At 44.1% G+C, this 8,222-nt stretch overlaps 1 long non-coding RNA gene across 2 annotated transcripts; it reads right to left on the bottom strand.

Moving 5' to 3' along the window:
* Positions 1–1,792: 1,792 nt before the first annotated feature.
* LOC123155704 (uncharacterized) lies at positions 1,793–5,669 on the bottom strand. 2 transcript variants are annotated; one of them, XR_006477580.1, is made up of 3 exons: positions 4,653–5,669; positions 4,213–4,574; positions 1,793–4,068 (listed from the first exon to the last, which is right to left on the bottom strand). It is a non-coding gene; the product is annotated as an uncharacterized lncRNA (long non-coding RNA). The 2 variants fall into 2 exon arrangements; XR_006477579.1 differs by having other exon boundaries at positions 4,213–4,340; positions 4,653–5,506.
* Positions 5,670–8,222: the final 2,553 nt, after the last annotated feature.

Below are 8,222 nucleotides of genomic sequence, written 5' to 3'. Positions count from 1 at the left end.
TCCCTAGCTTCTGGCAATGCACTAGGCTAGCTTCATGTGTGCATCATGTTTAACTTTGAAAGAAACTTGAAAATGGGGATTGCCTAAACCCTAGCATCAAAGGAATTCACTAGGTTCAACCAAAATATTTTCAGTAAACCTAAATGGCCTTAAAAATGTTCATCATTTTTGTAAAATGCTGGAAACAGTAACCAGAGGTGATGCACATTTTTCCATGACATTTTGGGCTCTGGATTAAATCATACTCTATTTGCATTTGGGCATTTAAATGCTATAAAATACTAGTTGACCTGTTGCGCCAAATGGCGCAGAGACCTGCTGCAAACATGTTGTCGATGAAAATAGTTTCATGCTGCAAGAACCTTCAACTAAATCATGCTATTCTTTAAACATGTTTATTACGTTGTTAAATAATAGTCTGGGAAAAGGGAAACTTTGCATAATATGAATATCTCAGTTTAAAAATATGGGCACTATGATGAGAGAGTAAAGTTGGCACCTGGCTATGCATATTTTTCCTAAAAAAGAGGGAAGAGGATAAGAAACCTAAGAAAAAACATGTCTTTGTTGTGCATATACGGAGATATAGGGATCAGGAGGTATTAGAATAGCTCATATGTTATTTAGCCCAACCCACGTAGAGCGATGCATGTGGCCTGTGAGGAGCTGAATAAGAAACGGCAGGGGACGGAGCGAGCGAAGACTGTCTATCCCCTTCCTTTCTTTCTCGGTTCGTCAGCTGGGTAACAAATAGCGCAGAAATTCCATGTTTTAGTTGTTTTAGTAGCGGACAAGCATATATGATAACAAATTTAATCCCCTTTAATAAAAATAGAGACTTGTCATCTACAATGAGATATACCTACACATTTTAATTTGGTAGTAGAATCCCATTTCAAGACCATGTCATGTTGAAAAAATGAGTATTTTTCAGTAATCTCCCATTGCGCCAAATTGCGAACACACCATACGTGCTTTGAAAATATTCCATTTATCAGTGTTGAGCAAGCACATATGGTTACTATTCTAACCACTATATAAACAAAATAAACGGGGGCTTGTATAAGGGTAACTAAAGTTCAAAAGGAAAAAGTGTTATATGTGTTGTTTTTCCGATGATTTGGGTCTTGGAACACCTGAATAGGAAAGCATAGTATTGCAAGTAAGAAAATGTGAAACATTGCTAATAACTTGCCTCATATACATGATAGTTTTAGGCCATACAAGCAGTGGGGAAAAGAAAAGCAGTCTATATGTGATGAAGCAAGCCTAAGTCAAATAGGTAATGCCCATACAACCAAATTCATTACAATGGATGGATTTCAGTCCTAAAACTGGAAAGTAAATATGCATAACAGAAGTGAATCGTAGAACGTGGTTTATACAACTTCATGAATATACTTAATATCCTGGCAGCACCATATCCATACTACTTGAGGAAGTAAATAATCAAATGACAATCACACATGAGTTGTAGGGTTTTATCGTTTCCACTTTACAATCCGAACAAAACTATATAGTTGATCTGCAAGTAATTACATGTCACGACAATGGCTTCGACAAATATCCATCTTTTATGGCATAAACACATATATATTGATTACAGTCAGTAATGAGAAGTGATGGTAGCTCACTATAACATCGTCCACACGCTTACTTTTACCAAAGCGCTGTTAACAGAGAGCCTCAATCGATCCCTTATTGTATTAGCTAAGGGGAGGTTTCGTGTGATTTTGATATTTCTCCAGCTTACGTTTTTCGAGTTGCCACGACTATGGTGGATGTCTTAAGATTGTCAGAATCAACATTCAAATAGTAATGGGTATAATACAGTGTAGGAAACATGGAATTCTACCTATAGCTAGACCCATCAATAAGCAATATAGATTTGCCCCAATGGCAGTGTTAACATGAAAATAACGGAAGGTGAGAGATAAAAGCTAGGTGGTAGGACTGTAAAGAGTGGCTGCAAGTCAGCGTCTCTAGTATTCAGTCACAAAGACATTCAACTCCAGCCAGAGCAATTCTCAGCCATGCTTCCTTCTCAGTAGCACAATAGCTGAAAAAATGTAACTTTCTTAATAACTGTACATCAATACCGCAAATACACACTTACTGTGATAGATTCCAAACTTAGTACAAATTCCCCTCTCCAGTTCATCTTGAAATTAAGAGTTTAGAAGAAAGTAAGATTTCCATTTGTGCTATACCAATCAGGATACATTTACTGTTGAAAACTATATATATAGATGATCATGCGGCCAGAGCTAGCGCTCAGCAACAATAGTCCAGTTCTCTTTTGTCCGCCACTTTCTCAAACTTAAGATGAATTGCTCGTTCCTATCTCTATGCCGTTACAAATGAGCAGACGACATTTAGCACGGAAGGCTGAAATTTCTAGGCATCAATCTTGTGAACAGATGAGTTATGAAGCAAAAGATACATACTGCAGAGTAAAACTACATGAGAAATGATTAGTGGAAAACAATATAATTTGTTTATTGTAAGAACTGAAAACACCGGAGAACCAATATACTTCTTATAGTAATAATTCATATCCAAAAAGTAATCGATTATGGGAGCATCTAACGCTGATTTAAGCAGACATTTCATAAAAACATGTCAAAGAATTATCAATTATATCCAACTAATTACTAAAACGGGATTTACTGTCAGTATACATCTATATTCAGTTAGAAATTATGGAGATCCAAGGAGAATTATCTAGGTTGTATGACATGAGTGCATAAATCTTACAAAGGCTAATTAATCATCAGACACCTTAACATCTCAAAAAGCTTAATCCTTAGAATATTTCCATATCTAGAATGAAAATAATCACATCATGTAATTACTAAAACAGGTACAAAATACAGTCAAGTCGATTTTTCATTTTTACAGAACAATAGGTGAGCATGACATTGAGCTATCGTATCACTAAAATGTAGCAGCCAATGGGACCAGCAGAAACCTATACATCTAGAAGAAAATAGTATCCAAAATTGTACCATTGAAGGGAACTGATACTCAGACCAAGATAAAGTCTACTTCACGGCCACACACACACATTCAGTTACAATCAGCTTAGTCGGCCTGTGAGAGGAGCCTGTGTGTACATATTGGACACTACCTGGATACATATAGTTTGTTGTGATGGAAGTCTCGGGCTCGTAATGTACACATAGAAAATAATATAGTGGTTACTTATCAAACTCAGTTATTGTCTCAACTGGAAACATGCAAGCGGAATTCCGAGAAGAGATAATGTCGCAATCATCCAAATGTGCGATTAAAAAAGTGGTATGAAATTGAAGGATTTCTATTAACTTGCAAAATCAGAATAGTATTGTCAAAGTGCAACATTATTTCAATTTACTAAAAACTCAAAAATGCTTGATCGTTAAGAACTTCTTTGGAAGTCAAGTTAAAAGTCCAGGTGGATTAATATTCTTAGGATAACTGGCCAAGTATATGTGCTATATTGAGTCTTCAGTTTAGGTTCTGTATATATAGATTCCTAGCCAAAAATTACAGCCTATACTAATACTCATCCAAATGTGCGATTAAAAAAGTGGTATGAAACTGAAGGATTTCTATTAACTTGCAAAATCAGAATAGTATTGTCAAAGTGCAACATTATTTCAATTTACTAAAAACTCAAAAATGCTTGATCGTTAAGAACTTCTTTGGAAGTCAAGTTAAAAGTCCAGGTGGATTAATATTCTTAGGATAACTGGCCTAGTATATGTGCTATATTGAGTCTTCAGTTTAGGTTCTATATATATAGATTCCTAGCCAAAAATTACAGCCTATACTAATACTGTAATACATGACTGGATATCAAGATCACCAGGATAAATAGTTTCCTTATAGAATCACGTATGGCTGTGCAGCTAATTAAACATCTAGATAAATATAAAGGATATACCTTCTTTTCATCTGACAATCTCCCGTAATCAACCACACTTGTAATATCTTGAAAGGAGTTTGTGCCTGTAATTGGGAGGGTCTTGTGAAATGTTTAATCTAGTTATCCTTGCCTTCCTCTGTAGATAACCAGGTGCAGTACTGATCAAACAAAAAAAATATTCACAAGAAATGAAAAGAGGGTTCAACATTGCAAATAAAAAATAGACCTGACAGAAAATCAAAAGCTTATAGACACAAACAGAAATAGTTGGTACCCAGATCTTCAGATCGGAAATGACTTACATTTATTTTTTCCTTAGATTGCAAGGATCAGATCATTAGATTAGTTAGTACTGGTCACAAAAAGGTCCAAGTGCAAGTACTCACACGCCAATGGAAGGCAGACTTTTTGCTTCATTCCCATACAATGCCTGAAACCAGCAAGCACAAGAATGGTGATTAGAACTCTGAATTTACACGCAGATTAAGGAGAAACACACACACAAAGCTTCGATACAAAGTTCAGTTAGGGTCCTCTCCGAGGAAAAGGTAGCCCCTCCTCACCATCATCCTTCTAGAAAGTGCATAAATTGGGACTTATAATTAAGAGATTGCCACACATCAGTAAGCATGCACACATCACACACGCTGCAAGTAAGGCAGAACTGCGAGAGCAGAGACGATATGTCACGGTGGTAACCTGCACACCTCATGTGGAGTATGGAGAGGAGGGAGAGGCCTACCTGGCTGGTGTCGCTCTTCCAGGGCACGGACCGGCGAAAGAAGACGGCAGCGCAAAATCCTTCCTGGGGTCGCGCACCGGAGGTGGGGCTCGATTGGCTGGCCATGGACGTTCTCATCCCATCTCCATGGCCTGTCTCCTCTCCTTCCTTCTCTCCTGCAGGGACGGGTCCATGGGGTCGCTCTCTGCCTGGAGGTTCCTGCCGCCGCCGGAGAACCTCGCCTCCGTGCCCGCACGCCTCGTATCCGTCGAGATGGGTGAGATGCGGGAGGATGGAGGAGGAAGCGAGCCTGGAGGCGGCTTGGGGACCGGAGCGCTGCAGCTTCGACCCTGATGCACCTTGCCCCTATTGTCGGCGTCTCCCCAACCCCGTGGGGCATGTGCCGACTGGATCTCCAGCCTCACTGCTCCCCCACGTCCGGAGGAGCTCGTCGTCACCTCGCATCGATCGATCCACCATTGGGGCGCCTGGATCTCCTCTTCCTCATCCGGGTATCGATCGATCCACCGTTGGGGCGCCCGGATCTCCTCTTCCTCATCCGGATCCTGGTCTGCTGCTTCTGACCATGGAGGGGCGTGCCTCTTGAAGAGGCCATGGCCGCAGCGGGGACGCGGTATGGCAGGTGGCGGCGGCCGGCGCGTTGGGGGAGGAAGAGAGGGAGAAGGGAGGCGGCTCCATCGATCTGGGAGCGCTGGAAAGGGTAGGGTTTGTGCGGGGCGGTGACCAATGGGTGTGGCTCTCGCACGATCTCCCGCAAATGGCGCGACGTGCACGCGGCGTGCAGGGACAGGGTGCGCACACACCACGAAGCGGTTCACCAGCTAACCAGCACATCGCATGAGCCCACGCGTCATTGGCCAATGCGAGGTTACCACGCGGTGAAAACGAGCAGCGCGATCATCTAACGTTCCAGATCATGCAGAAGGCTATTTTAACCACCATCCAACGACCGACGAAGCAGGAAATCGAGGGAGCCTCCTAGGAGCGAGTTGGCTAGCGTCTGTTTTATTTTAAATTTTAAATGTCCAAATAATCATAAACTGAAATGTTTACTGTTGGATATATCTCAAACAGCAGGCATGAGCAGTTTCATGATTTTGGAGAATGTCTAGGTATTTTTAATAAAGCTCTAAAGATTACAGAAAAATAGAAAAACAGAAAATAAAACAGAGAAGGACTTACCTGGCGCCCCACCGCAGCCCAGCAGAGGCCCAGCCCACTGCCCTCTGCCAGTCATCTTCAACCCCGCCGACCGAAGCAGCTACGTGCTGGACGCACGCGTGCGTCAATGCCACCTCCTGCTTCGTGCTGGAGGCTCATCCTCCTCCCTGTCCCCGCGCCTGGAGACGCCTCGACCCCCTCTGTCCTTCCTCCTCTTTCCCGGCTCTCTCCCTTCCCCTCGCTTTCCGCAGCCATGGCCGAGCGCCACCGTCACTGCCGCTCCCTGTTGCACGGCCACCGCTGTTGTTTTGCCTCACCGTCATGAGACCAGCATGTCCGCCGTCCTCTGCCACATCTTCCTGCCGAGTCCCACAAGCTCAGATGGCCTCTGAAGCCGCGAACGCCGCCGTTCTTGACCTCGGATGCCGACGATCCCCGCCGCTCGATTTTCCATGTCCGGTGCCGCCCCGAGCCCTCTAAGACAGTCATCGACCCCGCTGTGAACTCCTCTTATTTCCCCCCTCTACCGACGCTCATTTGCTTGTTGTAGCTGCCATCCTCAGCACGACCGAAGCTCACCACCGCCGTCCATGGCACCACCGTGGTAACTGCGGCCACAACTCGCACTTGAGCACTGCCGCGAGCTCAGCGGGTCCCCACGAACCCAATGCCGCCGCTCGAAGCTCCTTACTTGCACCACAGCACCCCGCGCCGCTCGGGGCCGAACTCCGGTGCCGCCACAAGCTCCATTTCGGTGAGCTCGGGCCACCCCAGCTCGGCTCTGACCGCCCCGCGGCCTTTCGTCCAGTCCATTGGATGCGGACGAGCGAGAACCCCTCCCTGGTGCCAACGGCGCGACGAACTGACGTCCCTAATGCAAGTCCGGCGAGCCCTCGTCGTCGGTTTGGTCATCGTCGGCAAAGATCTGGTGATGATGACATGGCTGGCTTAATTAGGGATTAATCACCCAGTTAATCAGGACTTGTGACACTGCCAAGTGGGCCACGGTGCCTACCAATTAGTAATTAGGTTAGCTTAAACGTGGTTTAACCACTGTGCCACTGACGTGTGGACCCCACACGTCAGGTCTTGTCCTGGACCCGATCAGCTGAACTGCTGATGTTAGCCTGACGTCATGCTGATGCAGTAAGCATTTTCTGGAATATTTCTAATTCAAAAATTATTTGGAAATTTCAGAAAATGTTGCAAACTTTGAAAAATCTTAGAAATTCAACCGTAACTCCAAATGAAATAAGTTATATATGAAAAATGATTAGAAAAATTCAATCTGTCCATCTGTACCATATTAATACATGTTTGAGCAAGTTAACCTCACTGTTTAGGATGAAACATGATTAAGACAAATTTGATGATAGATTTGGAGTTGGAATTTGATGTAGTTTTGAATTCCACTTCAATCAAAATGACTCCATGTTGCATTATCCCAAATCACAGCATATTACCATGTCATGATCATGCATCACATTGTTGCATTTCGTTGATTTGTTCCTTCTCTGTTGCTGGTGTTTGTTCTCCCTCGGTAGACGTATGTTCCGACGATGAGTCCGATGACACTGATGAAGAGCTATATCATCTTCAGTTGTGCCAGGCAAGCAAAAACCCCTTGTTCATTCCGATACAATCCCACTCTCTCGCTCTTGCTCTCTTTTACTACATTAGGACAACAGCGATTCAACTGTTACATGCTACGGTAGCTGAACCCCTTTCCTCTGCATGACTTGTCATTGCCACAGTAAATAGATGAAACCCACTAGCATGAGTAGGAGTTGTTTGAGCCCTGATGTGCCTGCTCATTCATGGTTGTTTGTCATAACTGCTACTGCTTAGAGTTGAGTCGGGTCTGATTCATCGGGGACGAATTGGAAAGTTGTGAACATGTCCTACTTGTCGGATATCGGGTTTTGGCAAAATCCTTAAGGTTCGAACTCTGGGGTGCGCGCGAAGATCTTCCCCCTACCGATCCACGCCCCAACGCCTCGCTGAGAATCTAAGCTATACGATGAACACTAGGGACACAAGGTTTATACTAGTTCGGACCACCATTGTGGTGTACCCTACTCTAGTTTGTGGTGTGGTGGATTGCCTCAGGGGCTGATGATGAACAGTACAGAGGAAAAATAGCCTCGCGAGGGGTGTTCTTGAAATGGTGCTGTGTTCTCCTTGGAAGGATTCGATTCCCCTACTGTGGTGGTGGCTATCTCTATTTATAGAGGCCCTGGTCCTCTTCCCAAATATTGAGAGGGAAGGGAGCCAACAACGGCCATTTTGAAGAGGGGCAGCTAGTACAAGTTATCTTGACTAAAGTTGATCTTCGACTGCCAAAGGCACTGGCGATGACGCTGTCTTGGGCTCCACGGTGACCTCCATCCTGCCGCTCTGTTGTTCTTG

This window comes from Triticum aestivum, chromosome 7B, assembly GCF_018294505.1.
Source record: "Triticum aestivum cultivar Chinese Spring chromosome 7B, IWGSC CS RefSeq v2.1, whole genome shotgun sequence".
NCBI lineage: Eukaryota > Viridiplantae > Streptophyta > Magnoliopsida > Poales > Poaceae > Triticum > Triticum aestivum.
This window is presented reverse-complemented; position numbering and strand designations above follow the sequence as displayed.